The sequence below is a fragment of the Narcine bancroftii genome, chromosome 1 (genome assembly GCF_036971445.1).
Source record: "Narcine bancroftii isolate sNarBan1 chromosome 1, sNarBan1.hap1, whole genome shotgun sequence".
Lineage (NCBI taxonomy): Eukaryota > Metazoa > Chordata > Chondrichthyes > Torpediniformes > Narcinidae > Narcine > Narcine bancroftii.
In genome coordinates this window covers 254,957,511-254,977,063 of record NC_091469.1, presented here as the reverse complement: position 1 = coordinate 254,977,063, position 19,553 = coordinate 254,957,511, and the positions used below count along the sequence as shown (strand labels likewise).

Sequence of the window (19,553 nt, the reverse complement as noted above, 5' to 3'; positions counted from 1 at the left end):
CGGACAAGTTTCTCTTGTGTCTTGGTGTGAGCTTGCAGGCGCCTCAGATTGAAGAGACTGCCATCCGTGCGGTACCGGATGTAAACAGCGTCTTCATGATAGTGTTAAGAAAATTACAAAGATAAATAGTGGGCAGAAAAATCAAAAGAAAAGGTTACAGAAGTCACTAGATATTAAAAGGACAAAGAGCATAAGGGCACTTTGTCTGAATGCCCGCAGTATTAGAAATGAGGTTAGTGAACTTGAGACGCAAATCGGTACCCATGCCTATGATTTGGTAGCCATCACGGAAACATGGCTACAAGGTGACCCTAAATGGGAATTAAACTTTCAAGGGTATCAGGTGGTGCAAAGAGATAGACAGGATGGTAAGGGAGGTGGAGTTGCACTCTTAATCAAAGATGAGCTCCAGGCAGTAGTGAGGAATGATACAACATCTAAAGAGCATAATGTTGAGTCCATTTGGGTAGAGATAAAGAATAACAAAGGGAAAAAATTATTGGTGGGTGTTATCTATTGCCCACCAAATAACAATAGTTTAGTGCAGGGGTGTCAAACTCAAATTCATGGAGGGCCAAAATTAAAAACTTGGACTAAGTCGAGGGCCGAACTAAGTATTTATTGAAAATTTTCAACAACATCTGCATGTTTTCTCTTCTTTCAACATATGTAATGTTAAACTTTTTCTTATTAAAATAAATGTTTAATAATAGTTTTGGATAAACTCTTTCCAGAAGCATTAACAAATGAGAAATAAAATATTCAATAAATAATATTTCTCTAAAGAGGATTTGTCAAATGTTGCTGTCGAATAGTAAAATCTGAGGGCTATTGAGAATGTGGGAGAATAACATGATTCCTGAAACAATCAAATGGGTGACTGATTGTGGGCATGAACTCTAGCAGGGTTATTTGCCATGCCCTTTTTCCATTGGTACAGATATCCTTTGATTTACACACTTTTCAAGTTTTATGCCTAATGAGCTTGTATCCAGGTGCAGGACCATTTTTAACCAGGAATATATTTATCACTGTGACATGAAACTATTGGAAGATCATTTTATCCTGAGATTAAAGTTCATAATACTTACTCAGGCCTGTGTGCGGGAGGGCGGGGTTTGCGGGCGATCGGGTTGGACAACGACAGTGTGGGGACATCGGCTCTTGCTGCAGGGCGGCATCTCGGTGGATCAGCGGCCCCGTCACCGTGAGTCGCGGATCGGCCTGCGGCAGGGAGGGGGAGTGGACAACGGTCCTGGCGAGGTCAGGCCCGAGGCCTCTGGTTCTGGGCGCTGGGAAGCGGCCTTGGCTTCCCCTGACACCGGCCAGGCCCCAAAACCAGAGTCCACGGTGAGACCCTGCAACGTAAACAGAGGAGGTGGGGACGATTAGCAGGCTGACGCCAGTGCATTCTGGGATTTGTTGTATTACTGTGCATGCGCTATACTGGCGCGGCGGCCAGCGTGCCACCTCTAATACATTTTTGAAATGATCTTGCGGGCCAAATATAATTATATCGCGGGCCAAATTTGGCCCGCGGGCCAGAGTTTGACATGTGTGGTTTAGTGGCACAGGAAATAAATAGAGAGTTAAGTGAGGCATGTAATAATGATACGGCAGTCGTCATGGGGGACTTTAACTTCCACATAGATTGGGAAAATCAAGTTGGTCGTGGGAGTCTAGAAGAGGACTTCATAGAATGCATCCGCGATAGCTTTCTTGAGCAGCATGTTAAGGAACTCACAAGAGAAAATGCTCTCCTGGATCTAGTGTTGTGCAATGAGATAGGTAGAGTAAATGATGTAATAGTCAGAGACCATCTGGGAAATAGCGATCATAGTATGATTGAATTTCTCATTCAGATGGAAGGGGAAATAGTTAGATCTAAAACTAATATATTATGCTTAAACAGGGGTGACTACCATAGGATGAGGGAGGAATTGGGCAGAGTGGACTGGGAGCACAGGCTAATTGATGAAACAGTTGAGGAACAGTGGAAGATTTTCAAAGAAATATTTTGTAATGCTCAACAAAAATATATTCCGGTTAGGAAAGAGGGCAGCAAGGGAGGGAAAAATCAACCGTGGTTAACAAAGGAAATAAAGGAGAGTATAAAATTGAAGGCGCAGGTGTACAAAGCTGCAAAGAGCAGTGGGAAACTGTAAGATTGGGAACAAGGCAACAAGCGGTTACAAAGTGGGTAATAAGAAATGGGAAAAAGGATTATGAAAGTAAATTGGCACAAAATATAAAAACAGAAAGCAAAAAATTTTATAAATATATAAAATGGAAGAGGGTGGCCAGAGTTAACATAGAACCCTTGGAGGATGAGAAAGGAAAACTGGTAGCAAAAAAATGAGGAAATGGCCGAGGCATTAAACAAATATTTTGTGTCAGTCTTCACGGTGGAAGACACGTCCAGCATGCCCAAGTGCGGAGTTAAGGATGCGAATGTTGGGGAGGGCCTTGATAAAATAGTTGTTACAAAGGAAGTAGTGATGGAGAAACTAATGGGACTAAAGCCAGACAAATCACCTGGTCCTGATGATATGCATCCAAGGGTTCTGAAGGAAATGGCAGAAGTTATAGTTGATGCATTGGTGGTCATATACCAAAATTCCTTGAATTCTGGGCAGGTCCCGGCATGCTGGAAGACAGCAAATATCATGCCACTTTTTAAGAAGCGATGTAGGCAGAAGACTGGAAATTATCGGCCAATTAGCTTGACGTCTGTAGTTGGAAAAATGCTTGAAGCCGTCATTAAAGATGAAATAGTGAAACTTTTGGAACGTTAAGGGTTCAATCAGGCAGACGCAGCATGGTTTTAGAAAGGGAAGATCTTGTTTGACAAACTTGTTAGGATTCTTTGAGGATATAATGGGTGCGGTGGATAGAGGGGAACAGGTTGATGTTGTATATTTGGATTTCCAGAAAGCGTTTGATAAGGTGCCGCACAAGAGACTTATCAGTAAGTTACAAGAAAGTGGAGTCCGGGGAAGTCTATTGGCCTGGATTGAAAATTGGTTGTCTGACAGGAGGCAGAGAGTCGGATAAATGGGAGTTTTTCAGGTTGGCGGAGAGTGGTAAGTGGGGTGCCGCAGGGGTCAGTGTTAGGCCCACAACTGTTCATCATTTACATTGATGACTTGGAGGAGGGGACAAAATGTGGTGTAGCCAAGTTTGCGAATGACACCAAATTGAGTGGAAGAGCAAATTGTAATGAGGATGTGGAGAGTATGCAGAGGGATATAGTTAAGCTGGATGAGTGGGCAAAGGACTGGCAGATGGAGTACAATGTTAGTAAGTGTGAAGTTATCCACTTTGGCAAGAAAAATAAAAGAGCTGAATATTATTTAAAGGGTGAAAAACTACAGAATGCTGTTGTGCAGAGGGACTTGGGAGTGCTTGTGCATTAATCACAAAAAGTTAGGTTGCAGGTGCAGCAGGTTATTAAGAAGGCAAATGGAATGTTGGCCTTCATCGCTAGAGGAATTGAATTCAGGAGTAGGGAGGTAATGTTGCAACTGTATAAGGTGAGACTGCACCTGGAGTACTGTGTCCCGTTCTGGTCTCCATATTTGAGGAAGGATATGCTGACTTTGGAGACGGTCCAGAGGAGGTTTACTAGGTTGATCCCTGGGATGAAGGGGTTGACTTATGATGAAAGATTAAATCGTCTCGGATTGTATTCGCTCGAGTTCAGAAGAATGAGAGGAGATCTTATAGAAACATATAGGATTATGAAGGGTATGGATAGGATAGACTTAGGAAGGTTTTTTGAGCTGGCCGGGGAAACTAAAACGAGAGGACACAGTCTCAAGATTCGGGGGAGTAGATTTAGGACAGAGATGAGGAAAAATAGTTTTTCCCAGAGAGTAGTGAATGTTTGGAATTCTCTAACCAGGGAAGTGGTTGAGGCTGCCTCATTAAACATATTTAAAATTCGGTTAGATAAATGTTTACATGATAGAGGAATTAGGGGATATGGGGAGAAGGCAGGTAGGTGGAGTTAGGTCATAAATTAGATCAGCCATGATCGTATTGAATGGCGGAGCAGGCTCGATGGGCCATTTTTGGCCTACTCCTGTTCCTACTTCCCATGTTCCTTTGATGACAGTAAACTGGGTGGAAAAGCAAAGTGTGCTGAGGATATAGAGAGGTATGGATAGGTAGAGTGGGAAAACGTCTGGCAGGTGGAAAACAAAGTTGGTAAGTACAAGGTTATTAGAAAGCTATTTAGATTTGAAAATGCCAAAGCTTTCTTGCTACGGTGAGTTTAGGTTATATATCAATGCAAATACAGCAACTCTATGGTATTTAATGTATTTCAGCAGTCAGACAGATGGCAAGACTGCTATTTTCAGGAAATTTGTGCATGTGTATAATATTTCTAATGCAGATCTGTAGTATTTTAAATTCGCACACTGGAATCGTTTAATAACTTAGGACAGTGAGGATTTTGAAAGCTGGAATGAAATTAATATAAAAATGGATGCAGCCTTTGAATATTTATCTCAATTTTTTTTTAAAATCCAATAATAACTAAAAATTGAATGTATTTTGGATGCATATACCCTGTATTCAGTCATATTTATTTGTAACACATCATTACTTCAATTATTTTTAACTGATTTATAAAACAAATGTCGGGATTTTGAACACAAGAATGTTGCAATATAGTAAAAATATTCTTTATATTTCTGAATACTGGAATGAAATTTTGTTTTGATGTGAAATTAGATCTTTTGTAACTGCACCTTTGTAAAAGCAATTGGGTTTTACAGTAATGAAAATAATTATGAACCCATTATATTGCATAACAAAGCTCTTGTGCATTTTTTTTACAATCAACATTTATTCACTGTAGTGGAGGACAGTTTAATGAGCCTTACCTGTGTAGGCTTGTAGCATGGAATGCTCCACATAGCCAACAAAAATACAGGTGTAGCTGAGACCCATACGGGTACCCATGTTTCCATACCCAATTAGTTTTGGCTCATCAAGTGAGTTTGATCCTTGGTCAAGGGCATAGCACTTTATAAATATTTCCACTGAACCGACTAGCTCTCATCTTGGGAAGCAGCCAGCAGAAGATTCAAGATTCCTTTTATTGTCATGTAATAGTCCATAAAACAGTGATGCATTTCACATACTGTACTTCAGCCTGTACACAGAGTCGCCATGAGAATTGCCCGGCATCCCTGGCAAGAGAGAAAGAAGCAAGAAAGTATTTCAATGGCACTGAGTGTCTGTGGATTCACTTTCAGCACTTCTGAAGCTGCACAGACTCCTGCATAAACCATTCATAGCCAAGCTCCAGGCCCAAGCATCCCATTAGATCAGGAAGTCTTCAGGAGTCCTTCTCATTCTAAGCACCCTCTCAACTCCCACTTCTGAGATCTGGTTCTCATCAGCCAGTTTCCATCAGCCCATAGCTTGTGTGAGCACTTTGACCGCAAGTCACCAATTGTCTGTAGCGTGTGGGTCCTTCATCTGCTGAGCCGCTCAATAGTCCTCTGCCGTAGTCAAGTCACCTTTGTTTATCGTTCATACCATGCTCGCACCTTAAAGACGAAATAGCGTTTCTCCAGGACCACGGAGCATATTTACATAAATATGTTAGAATCAATGTTAAACCCATTGAAGAATTATACAGTAACAGTCCATGGTACCCTTATCTCCAAATATTCTGGGGAGAAAGTTATTGCCCAATCTGGACAAAAGTGCCCTAGACACAAGGGCCTGAATTGTAAGGACATATTCCTTGTCAGGTCATCTCCCATGCTTCTTCTCAATAGTGGTGGTGGTGGGGGGGGGTGTTCTGTGCTGATCAGCTGCTTTCCCAGAATCTGTAATATATGGATTGCACTGAATGAAGTCTCTTCCCCACCCCAACCCCACACGCACACGCACCTGCACATACACACAAACCCAAACCCCCCCCCCCCCCCCATCATACACACATGGGGGCAGCCAACTATGTGCACACATACACACATCCATCTTGGGCACAGACTTCTGAGGTTGCAGGATTTTTTAAAAGAAGTATGCTCCTTTAACAGGTCTTTTAAAGCCTGTACAGAGGCATCGGCCTCATAACCGGGCTGGTTCTCTGCTCTGACTCTCCTGGGTCCAGATACAATGGCATTTCCAGATTCAAACCTGCTGTAATCTAAATGATAAATCTAAACTTCTGTCAAAGTCGTATCATCCATTCATTCACTGAAACAAGGGCAATTGTCTTTCTAATTTCATGTCCGGTGAATTTCTTTTCAACCTGTGAGGTTTGTTCAGCTCTGAAAAAATATTTTGATAAATGAGGATTTCTAAGAATCCGATTTCAGATAACCAGAATTGTACTGTTATACTGGTGTGTGTATTTTTATATATACTTGGTCTGTCTGTGTGTGTGTGTGTGTGTGTGAGAGTGAGAGAGACGATATGCATGTGTATATGGGTATATACGTGTGCTTGTGTGTGTATATATATATATATATATATATATATATGTGTGTGTGTGTTTGTGTATATGTGTCTATATCTTTGGCTTGGCTTCGCGGATGAAGATTTATGGAGGGGTATGTCCACGTCTGCTGCAGGGTCGTTGGTGACTGACAAGTCCGATGCGGGACAGGCAGGCACGGTTGCAAGGGAAAATTGGTTGGGGTTGGGTGTTGGGTTTTTCCTCTTTTGTCATTGAGGTGGGCTCTGCGGTCTTCTTCAAAGGAGGTTGCTGCCCGCCGAACTGTGAGGCGCCAAGATATACGGTTGGAGGTGATATCAGCCCACTGGCGGTGGTCAATGTGGCAGGCACCAAGAGATTTCTTTAAGCAGTCCTTTACCTCTTCTTTGGTGTACTTCTGTCTTGGTGGCCAGTGGAGAGCTCACCATAGAACACGATCTTGGGAAGGCGATGGTCCTCCATTCTGGAGACGTGACCCACCCAGCGCAGGTGGGTCTTCAGCAGCATGGATTCGATGCTTGCGTACTCTGCCAGCTCGAGTACTTCGATGTTGTTGATGAAGTTATTCCAATGAATGTTGAGGATGGAGCGGAGACAGCGCTGATGGAAGTGTTCTATGAGCCGTAGGTGATGCCGGTAGAGGACCCATGATTCTGAGCCGAACAGGAGAGTGGGTATGACAATGGCTCTGTACAGGACCCATGTGACTATATATATCCCACATATATCATATATATATATATATATATATATATATATCATCTATATATATATATCCAGAATGGAGGACCATCGCCTTCCCAAGATCGTGTTATATGGCGAGCTCTCCACTGGCCACCGTGACAGAGGTGCACCAAAGAAAAGGTACAAGGACTGCCTCTTGGTGCCTGCCACATTGACCACCGCCAGTGGGCTGATATCGCCTCAAACCGTGCATCTTGGCGCCTCACAGTTTGGCGGGCAGCAACCTCCTTTGAAGAAGACCGCAGAGCCCACCTCACTGACAAAAGGCAAAGGAGGAAAAAGCCAACACCCAATCCCAACCAACCAATTTTCCCCTGCAGCCGCTGCAACCGTGTCTGCCTGTCCTGCATCGGACTTGTCAGCCACAAACGAGCCTGCAGCTGACGTGGACTTTTACCCCCTCCATAAATCTTCGTCCGCGAAGCCAAGCCAAAGATATATATATATATATAGATATATACATATCTATATATATATATATTTACACGCACATGTGTGTATGTGTATATATCTATATATATATATATATATAAACATTTATTTATATTTATATATTTTTTAAATATGTATATACATATATGTATTATTTATATATGTATGTATGTATGGGTGTGTGTATACAGTGCCATTGTTAGGTCTGCTTTGTTCGAGAATGAGTGAGTCAGACACCAGACTGAGTCGAAATCAAGGTTCTTTATTACCGGATTGTAACACTTGCAACTAACAGTGTTAGTTGGAGAAGGCGCATTCTCCCGATATCAGCAAGTGGTGTTTTTTTTATACCTCAGGACACGCACTTAGTAAATTATCATACCGTTACATCGTCCAATGAATAAGCTGTTGCTACCCTTCTCTGTTAGTCTGCTGCACATCATCTTGTTATTGCCACACTTATCTTGAGCGTACAAGGTCACACCTGCATCCTGTTACTCCTTAGTACTGGGTGACTCCTTCTCCGGTCCCAACTCATGATGTTTTTACCTTACACCCTCCATAATGTTTCAGACAAAAACACTTTTTTCCTTTATTTGCCCCTGTGCCCCACAGTTTTTAATTTGTAATCAAACAATTCATTTCTTATTAAAAAGCACACTACAGATTTTATTCAAGTTTGTTTGAAACATTTTAGTTTGACCATGTACAAATTACAGTAATTTTTATACGTAGTCCCCTCAGCTTTCGATAGAGTATACTAGATCTATCTCAACCATGCATTAGATGAGATGGAGTTTCACCTGAAATTTATAAATTGGGTGAAACTATTATATTTAAACACAAGGCCAAGAGTGAGGGTGAATGGATGGTTAAAATGTGGAGTTAGGCAGGGAAACAATTTGTGTCCCCTGCTCTTTGATATATGCTTAGAGTCACTTGCTGAAATTTTTCGGCAAGAGGGTATTATAAAGGGGATAAAAGAAGATAGAGGTATAGAACATATTTGGAGATGATGTCATGCTGTATGTTACTGACCCTATTTCTTCAGTACCTCGCATGATGCAAGTTTTAAAAGAATATGAAGTAATATAACCATATAACCGTTTACAGCACGGAAACAGGCCATGTCGGCCCTTCAAGTCCGTATCAGTTCACTTGAACAACTCCACTAGCTCTTCCGCAAACTCCTGAGGAAGCAGAGGCTCTCTTAGGTCGGTACATCCTGAGATTTTCCAGGTCGTCATAGATTCTCTTTATAAGACCCCTCTTGTATCTGGTTATTAAATTAATGACTCAAAATCAGAAGCAATGATGCTGTCGGGAGTTAGCAGCCATCACAATTAGATAACCAGGTCAGGTTTCAACGTTCCGGTGGTGGGGAGGGGGGTGGTGGGAGTGGTGGCTTCAGATACCTAGGCTGTATTATCACTCCCTCCCTCTTTAAACTGTATGAAACCAATAAAGGCATTTATGCTCAAATGGGAGATTCTCCCTTATCATTAATTGGTAGAATTGAAACAGTCTGAAGAAATGTTTTGCCCAGACTGCTTTTTTAAATTCCAATCTTTGCCAGTAGGAGTTCCTATGATAGCATTTAAAGTTCTTGACGAATTGATATCAAGATTCATATGGGAAAATAAAATGCCAAGAGTGAGACTTGGATGTTGTTATTGTCAAAACAAAAAGGGGGCCTTAATTTGCCCAACATTAAATATTAATACTGGGCAGCACAGCTGAGAACTCTGATGAGATGGATAACAAATGAAATTGGAAAAGGGTTGGTTCAGAATAGAACAAAATTCATGCCCCAGTACTTCTCTGGAAGGGCAAGCATTCCTAAACCAAACAAACTGAAAGAAATTAAAGATAGATAATGAATGGATTAAATTCACAATTAAACTTAGAAAACGACTAAAGTTTTTTAACTCCAGAGCATTAAAAATAGTAACTATCCCAGAATTCCTACCTGGAAAAGTGCATAATGGCTTTAGAAAATGGGATGATAAATGGCCAACTATTTTGGATCAGCTTTTTTGTGGGGAAATTGAAATCATATGAATATCTTCAGAAAGAATTTGGTTTCTCAGGGATGGATTTTTTAGATTTCTTCAAATGCAGGATTATTTACAGATACTTGCAGTTTGGAAACTGATATGCAAAAAAAAATCATCTGCACTAGAAAAGATGTTCATGCTGACTTTAAAGGGAGTGATAAAGAAGAACCTGATAGCTCACTTATACATATGGCTTCAAGATAACGTAACAGGAAACACTATGGAAATAAAACAGAAATTGGGAATTAGAAATGAATATTCGTAACTTCTTTGAAACATGAATGCTGGGAGAAGACCAATTCAGAGAAAAATTACATATTGAAAGGGCTCACTGGACCCTTGGACCTAGGAAAGCCGGCAATCACTGATCCTGGTAAGACTTTTGAGTTACTGGGAATGGAAGACAATTCTGGGAGTAGCATATGAATACTTTAAGCAAAATAACATCCTGCCTGAGATTGACCATGAAAAAGTGTTGTTTTTTTCAAGATTTTAGTCCTACTTTGATTAAGCAAAGGAAGGAGTTTGATGATGTCAAAAGACAATTGCATTCTAAAAACTTGAAATGTTCGATAATATACCCCATGACTCTGCGGGTCAAAGTAGCAAAGGTAATCAGCAATTTTTAAAAACTAAGAACGAGGTGGAAGACTTCCTGCAAGGTTTATGAAAAGACTAAAGTTGCCAAAGAAGAAGATTGTGAAGAATGTTTACAATAGAATTAAGTAAAAGTTGTAGTGTTTTTAAACCATCATGTACTTATTGTGGAAAAGTAAATTCTATTGAAATGTTCACAGAGTTCAGGAAAGAGTGAAAACTTAGAATAGAGTATCCACACTGCTACTACTTTTTCCAAGGGGGAGAATGAAGCCTAAGAAGACACTAAAGGGAGAAAAGTATGGAAGAGTATCAGGTTATAAAATGAATATGGACAAGAGTAAGATAATACCATTAATGAATTTTGATTATGAAAGGTATCAAAAATGTAGTAGATTTAAATGGAATATAGATGGAATCAAATATTTAGGAATAATAATAAATGATAATTTACAGAACTTCTATAAATTACACTCCTCATTTAGAAAAAATAGAGAAATATCCACAGAAGTGGTAAGACTTGTATTAAAATGCGCAGATTACAGTGTCTTTTTCAATTGTTGCCTATTGCACTACCTAAAAATTTATTTAAATTATTAAATAATTATATAAGGTGATTCCTATGGAATAACAAAGTGCCAAGAATTTCATTGGAAAAGATAACATGGGATTATAAACTGGGAGGATTTAGGCTTCTGGTTTTAACAAGTATTATTTATCAGGCACAAGCAAGATTTTTATCATTCTTCGAAGAAGACAGACCCCCCCTTTTGGATCCAAATGGAATTGAATTTAATAAAAGAGGGGACAGCGAAGGACTTTATTTACAAGTGGAATGTTAAGTTAATAACAAAAGAGATGGATAACTCTATATTAATACATACGATTAGAACATGGCAAAAAAATAAATGAGTGCATTGGAAAAATAGCAGGTATTGTGGTGGTGTGAGCAGTGGAAGAAACACAGCCACCATGTTGAGGCTCATTCATTCAAATTCAGCACACCCCTTTAAGGGCAGCATGAACTCAGTCACCTGGTGCATTGTGACATCATAATCGTTGCCTAGGGTGGGCGCTGGAAGGGATGCTGGAGTCGGAGAGAAACCTTGACGACGCCATTTCCCCATGGCTGCCCCGCCGCATGGCGATACAAGCGGGGCCGGTTCGCCATGAGAATGTGCGCCGCTGCCACACAAATCCCCAGAACCGGCTACACGTCCTGTCGCTTTGGCGACTGGCCCCGGTGCTTGGGCGCAGCTGATTGCACTGGGTGTGATAAGTCCAGATGGGCTGCCTTCAGGTGGTCCACCATAAAAGGTTCCGCCAGACCGGTGCAAGACTTTGTATGGCTCCTCGTACGGTTGCTGTAGTGGTGCATCTTGTGGTCCCCTCCACACGAAAACAAACTGGGCCAAGTCGAGCTCTTTGGGGAGATGAAACGGCCAGGTGCCGTGGCGTGCAGGTGCCGTGGGGGAGCTAGGAAGGTCAGTCGCCTGCGTAGGTCCACCAGCAGGTTTTAGTCGGTGGCCGTGGTGTCAGGGTCTGGGCCGAAAAACTCACCCGGCAGGGAAAGTGGTGCACCATAGACCATCTCCGCTGCAGCAAATCATTAAGAACACAATTATGTAAAAATGTGTTGCTGGGCAACAAAATATTAAATTCATGGTATGACAAAAAAAATAAGAAAGATTGATGACTGTTATGTGGAGGGATCTTTTATGTCTTTTGAACTATTAAGAAATAACTATGGAGTAGCTAATGGGATTTTCTTTTGTTTTCTCCAACTAAGATCATTCCTAAGAGAAAGACGGTCTTGGCCCCACTTGAAATTAGTGAAATGGAACGAATGATTTGACTGGGAAATGCACCTAAATTTATATCCAAGATATACAATGCTCTCCAGAATCCAAGTGCCAAACCAGGTTTACACAGATCGAGAAAGAGATCTAGGTGTTGCAATAATGGAAAGATGTTGGTCTGATTGGTTTTTGGATGGCATGACATCAATTATAAATGCAAGATATGGATTAGTGCAATATAATTTCCTACATGAATTATATCTCACACCACAGAAGTTGCATAAATCAAAAACTGAAATATCAGAGATGTATTTTATGTGTGGGACAGAAATAGGAACTTTTTGCATGGTCGTTTGTGAAGGTGAGACCTTTCTGGCAGGTTATTACTGAAATACTAACAAAGATAACAGGGTGGCCTTCATGATGGCCCGGAGTTTTATCTTTTGCGCAACTTTATTGAAATAAGCAACAAAAAAATTAAATTCTAATTTTCATCTTTTAAAATAGTCTTAGCAGTGGCTGAGAAATGTATTGGAATTACTTGGAAACCCGACTCCCCTCTACATATAGCACAATGGACTGCTGGGATGAATAATTCCATACCTATGGAAAAAAAATTACATAAAATATAAGGAACAAAAATTACATAGTTATCAATATATAGCAGCCATATTTGGATCATATAGGGGTCCAATTATAATTATAAATATAATAATAAAAATGGCAATAATAGATGCTGCTGCAGTATTAATCCAAGTGAGTTCCCCATAAAAAATTTTTTATGGCCATCATAAATGTGAACCCTGACAGTGTGTGGGTTTATATTATGAAAAGGGAAGGGGAGGGGTGTTGTTTTGTTTTTTGTGTTACACACTATTGATGACACTTTCCTTATTTTAATATCTCCTAATTTCAAAGTATCATCTTCCAAAGGCATGAGCTATGATATTCGGAATTTCAATCTCTTTAAACCAATAAATCCAAACTCTGTGACTGCTGCTTTATGTAGCTTTAATTTGTTGATAAAACAGATAAACATTTTGCATAACCTCGCATTAAGACTTTCACAACAATGAATAATGCAGTATTTACCTTATAATAATAGAGATATAAAACGTATATAAAGAAACTCAATCATTAAAGGGATTCATAATGATAGAGATAAACAAATTTAAAGAGAAACATAAAAATTCAGAAAAATGTCTCAAGCTTACCTTTCCTCTACATTGTTGTTGAATTATAAACAAGCTGTTAGTCTGCGAGAATATTACAACATATTACATCATAATCACTATAGTAACACTACAATCAATCTCTGAAACAGATAAGCACAAGATTAACTAAGAATTAAAAATTACAAAGTTTTAACCTTTACACTACAACCCTTTTAATTAAAATGTTTTTGTTAGCACTAACACAGGTACATTAATGGAAAATTCACCAGACAATGGTAAATTCAAAATAATAGCTTTTTTATTAAACTATTAATAACATAACATTTCCTACTTATCTCTAAACTTACTTAACTCTAAACTTTTCCCCGCTATGCACAAATGTAAAATGTAAATGTATGTGTGTGCGAGATATTCAGTCCCATTCTGAAAAGTCAGTCTTTAAAAGTTCAGCATCATTTTAGTCTGTCTTGAAGGTCTTAAATTCTCAGTTCAGAAATAATTATAAACCGCTTTTAAACATTGTATCTTCAGGCCTCTTTTACTGATAATTATGTTTTCCACACAAAGAATCTGCCCTCTTCTCAAAGACAGCAAATGTGGCTATTTTCTTCCACAATGAATTCACAAACCCAGAGAAGGATTAAAGGAAGTGGCCAAACACAAAAATAGACTAATAGAATTCTGACCTATTTTCCAAAGGGACAGTAAAGTGGTCTTCATTAATTCAATAGCCACTGATTGTGTGTTCCCTTTCGTCCAGAAGTAACACACACCAAACAGTACCAATTCTGGTTACTGTAACTCAACCTTGTCTTTCACAAGATTTCAACACTTGTATGTCACAGGGTTTTCATTTCTGTGAACTCCAAGCTGAACTGTTCCAAAACTGAAAGAAAATGTCTGAATTCAATAACATATTTATCCAAATCATGTGACTGTTACATCATCACCAAGGTGAGTCCCAATTGTTGGAAACCACATGACCCATCAGTTTTATTTCTACCAAAATTCTGTTCCTCTTTCAAAACCATTCCATATCTATAACAACCGCTGACCTCATCTCTGTTCAAGAGGCTTAAGTGGCTTTGATTAAAAGCAGATGGGGCTTCTTCAGCAGTTCTTGAACAATTAAGACCCACTTGGAATCTATTAGCTCTGTCTGACCAAGACATATCAACTCCAAGAATGAACACACTTCTCTTAAAACAATGGTTTTCTATAAATGTGCCTGTTCACCTGTTTGTGATCCTGCACCAACCCACAGCTAACTTACTAAGAATACAGATACAATATTTTAACTCTTTAACAGTGGTTCTCAATCTTTTTCTTTCCACTCACATACACCATAAGCAATCCCTTACTAATCACAGAGCACCTATGGCATAGGGAATACTTAAAGTGGTATGTGAGTGGAAAGAAAAAGGTTGAGAACCACTTCTCTATAATTTACTGAGACATTTTTATAAAAGAAATATAATTTAGCCTTAAAGATGAACATAAATCCATTACATAAGAAAAAGTAAATACTTTGATATTTATAGAAAAAAAAACAAAGAATAAAATATTAAAAAATAAATTAATTAATATTTGTATTACAGATGAAATGTGTGGAAAAGACATGCCTTGATGGTCACAAGTTAACAAATGGTCCTACCAGGAGAGAGTTTGAATGGAAAATTAAAATGAGAGTATTTAAGACTCCTCAGGTGTTGACGAGATCCAGTAGCACCTCAGAATTATGCTGGAGAGAATGCAGGAAGATTGGCAATTATACCCATATTTTTTGGAAATGTCCCAAACTATATCAATATTGGATGTAGTTAGAATAAGATTAATTGGGCGCCAAAATCTGTGATTCTTCTTGGAACGAAACTCAAATTTAAAATAGATTGATGTGCAGTCTACATCTGTTATGTGATCTCTGTATTTTGTTTGAATGGGCTCACATGATATGACTGCAGATGGAAATAAAGGTTAAGTCAAAAAAGAAAAGTCAAAGAAGTCATTATGTGGCTGAGAAACAAGAATTAAATGGTAAGAGACATCACCCAAACCTTAGAATTACCCAAATCAACAGTTTAAAACATCATTAAGAAGAAAGAGCTCAGTAATCACAAAGGGACTAGTAATCTAAGGAGGAATCTATTCCTGCTTATGACGGAATATATATGTATGTATAACACACACACGTGTGTGTGTGAGTGAAAGAGGTGTACCCATATATAGGTGTGTGTGTATGTGTATATAGTAATGTGTGTGCATATTTATGTTTACATATCTATGTGTGTTTAAATGTATATATCATATATATATATGTGTGTGAATATATAAATATGCACACATACATGTCTATTTATGTATTTATTGTGTGTGTGTGAGAGAGAGACACTGTTTTCCAGTCCTCGATGCAAAAACATGCAGACACAACCAGACATAACACACATATAGACAAATAATACATATGCGGACAAGTATTATATCTATAAAAATAAATATTTTTTTTTTTGCATATGAGCGTATCGAATGGTTAGTGAGAGCAGTTCCTTTGGTCGTTCAGCATTCTCACTGCCCATGGGAAGAAGTTGCTCCTCAGCCTGGTGATGGAGGTAGGAGCTACTATTGTGTCATCTGCAAACTTGATGACACGGCTAGAGCTGGATCTAGTGATGCAGTCGTGGGTCAGTAGAGAGAACAAGAGTGGGCTGAGCACTCAGCTCTGAGGTGCATGTAAAAAATATATATACACGCGCATACGCGCACACACACACACTGTGTATATGTGTGCCTTTGTGTTTGCATGTGTGCGCATGTGTATGTATCGTATGGATGAATGTGTGGTTCTAGTGTGGATACATTTGTGCATTTATGTGTGCATCTATATGTGTGCATGTGTATATGTATTTCAATGTATTTGCAGTGCAGCTTTTTGTTCAGAATCTAGTGGTTGTTTTTGCCCTTGTCCATATTCAAAATCAGAATGAAAGATCATTGTGCCTGGAATCAGCGATTCTCTATTCCAATAGTTGTGAGATTTCAATAGACTACCAAGACACAATCAATCTTGTTGCACATGTTATGTTAATACATGGAGGAGGCTAGACCAGTGCATTAATTCCTGACATTGTGAGTGTAAGTAGTCCACAGATGATGGACACTGTTTCTGTAACTTTCAGTCATTCATCACTTGTGATCCCTGTTTCAGTGCACCATAAAAGGGACCTTCCTGAATGTGTTTCAAGTTGATATGGACAACCCAATGAGGATAGGTCTCAGTAGCCAACTTTAATTCTGACTATCTCAGCTCACCCTTGCTGAACTCTACCTCCTAGTCTTCTGATCACACTTCTTACTTGACTATCATTCCCTCACTGCCGCTCACATTTCACTGATTTTCACTGATGACTAACCACAATCAGTACGCAGTCCCTGCAGCAGATAGTAAAAACAGCTGAGGAGTTATTGGGGTCTCTTTCCCTGCCATGATAGACATTTATAATGGCCATTGTTCGCGGAAATCCAAAAACATCGTGAAGGAGTCCACATACCCCTGCCGCAATCTGTTCTCCCTCCTGCCATCCGGGAAGAGGTACCAAAGCGTTTGGGCCCTCATGACCAGATTACGAGACAGTTTTTTTCTCCCAAGACGTGAGACTTCTGAACTCCGGGAACACAGGGCTAGCATATTTAATAAGTGATAAGCTATTTATGATATTATTTATAAAAATGTTTCTGAGATCATTTATCCATGTAAATAACCAGCTCCATGGTCTGGAGAAACGCTACATCGTTTTCACTGTACACTGCAAGATTTATGGTATGAACAATAAGTCAACTTGACTTCACTTGACAATCCATACCCCTATCACTCCCAACCCGCTGCCAGCCCTTGTGTGGACCCTGCTAGTAGCATGCATAGGAAAGAGTTTGATACCTCTTTTGGTGCTAACCATTTTTCTTAGCTTTACAATCCACAAGTATTTCTTTACCAAATCCTTTGTTGGAAAATTGAAGCAAAAGTATTAACTCATAAGAGCAGCATAACCATTACCACCAGAACTACGTCCCTTGTCCATCTATGTAATTTTACCACCTTCTTTTCCAGCCAGCTTTAGAGGGAAACTCATTTTTCAGATGAGATGTCAAAACAAAACCTTGTCTGCTGTCCCTCAATAAACATAATTTTTCTTTAAAAAATTGTCTCTTTATTGTTTGTGGGACCCATTTGAGCAAATTGGCAGATGTTTCATACCAGTATATTAGTACAGTGTTTATATTTCTCATTGATTGTAAGCTATTTAGGATAACTTAAACTTGTGAAAAATGCAATCAAGTAGATTAGTAACTGTATTTACTTGTTTATCCAAATAAATCTAAACATTTTAATTATAATGGCGCGCAGATCTCTTATGAAATCTCATTCAGAAGATGCATTCTTTATTTTATGAATGTACAGTTTTAATAGGTAATATAATTTATCCCACTTGATGTCATAAGATGAAAACATAGCAATTTGAAGTCAGTGGAAGAATTAGTAAAACTATTTTAATAGTAACATGAAAATAATAGGATATCTATAATTTAGCTAGTAAATTGATTTAAATAAAATGCACTGCAATATTTTAGTTTTTTTTTGTCCTGGTGAAGTTTTGAAGGTTATATTTTGCAGATTATATGTCTAGAATACAGACATTGGTAGGTATTTTCATTCATTCAAAGTATTAATCTCATTGTCCAAGCAAGCTGCAGCCAAGGGAATCTTTTGGTAGTATTTATTCAGAGTGCACATGGTTAAAACGAAGAACTGAAGAAAGCTACAACAGGTACATGATCCTTTATCTGGAAAGCTCCAGAATCTGGCAAGTGGGGAGAAAGAGAGAGCAGTGCGGTCAAGGGGGGAGAGTCCAGCAGCGCGAGTCAGGTGGGCGAGGGGGAGAGACCAGCAGCGCAAGTCGGGCGGGTGGGGGGGGGGTGGGAGATGGTAGTGCGACTGGAAAGGGGTGGGGGTGGATGCGGCAGCACAATTCAGGTGGGTTTAAATCTGGCTTTCCGAAATATGGAAAAATCCGAAATTCGGAACACACTATCCCCCAAGGGTTCCGGATAAAGGATTGTGTACCTGTAATCATTTTAATGAAAGCATCTCAGGATATTTGTCTATGATTATTTTGTTAGGAAGAGTAAAACTATTGATGTTTAACTTTTCAATCCCTTTTCATTCCTTGAAAAGCAAAAAATACAATAAAGCATGCTGATTGTACTCACATTAACAGTAAATGGGATTTTTTAAGTGTACTGCACGCAGTGTTTTGAGACTATGCATTTCTTTTTCCAAGTCTTATCTGTCAGGACTAAAAAACAGGGCGATCAATACAGAATCTTTTAGAATCCTTTGCCATAAACGAACAAACAAAAATACAATTTAACTATTATTTGCATGTCTAGGTCCTCAAACCTGTCAGGGGAAATGTTTCTGGGTTTTAGTTGTAATATTTAGTGTTGCAACATTTAATAATCTTGTGTTAATTGGAAATCTTGGCTGATCACTTAAAAAAATACATAAAACCCTTTTGGAGATGATCAAGTGGCTGGAGTAACACTTGTATTAGCTCAACATATAACTATTCAAATTAATGTCTACAACATATATTATAGAAATGTTCTATTTACCAAGGAATATACACAACAACTTGCATGTCATTCTATTTGGTGAATTACATAGATTGCAATTGTTGCTTAATAATTAATGTCTTGTTGATGTAGGTGTAACTATTGCAATTGAATATAGAAGAATCTGCTCTTACAGTTAAAGTCTGAGGAAAATCATGTTTGAATTCCAGTCATTCATACAATTTTGCTATTTTGCTTTTTTAAAGTAATATTTTTGTTCAAAAACTCAAGGTAAATGCTTTTCTTCATTAAAGTAGACCTAATCATGCAAAATAGAAATGTGTTTTTCTGACTGATGACGTATGTTAATTCCAAGTACATCTGACCTGCCTGCTTACTGGTAGGCCAGTTCTCACTAAACTGCTTCAGACTGAGATATGAGCAACTAGAAATGTGATTTATGAAAACATAACAAACTAATTCTATACTGAATTATTTGGGTTCATGGTAAAATAAATGCTTTAGCTCATCATACCAACATTCCTTTATCTTGGTGACATAATATAAACAATACTGTGAACATGACCATACCTACAGATAAGTCATTGCTGTGAGCTCAAAAAAAAATGACATTCAAATCCTGTATTTTGGCAGTAATTTACATCATGTACCATTTCAG

At 38.9% G+C, this 19,553-nt stretch overlaps 1 protein-coding gene across 3 annotated transcripts in view; it reads left to right on the top strand.

Annotated features, from left to right (window-relative positions):
* The window catches only part of prdm11 (PR domain containing 11), a 165,041-nt gene that overhangs the window by 102,232 nt on the left and 43,256 nt on the right, over positions 1-19,553 (top strand). The gene's annotated exons all lie outside the window — the stretch shown is intronic.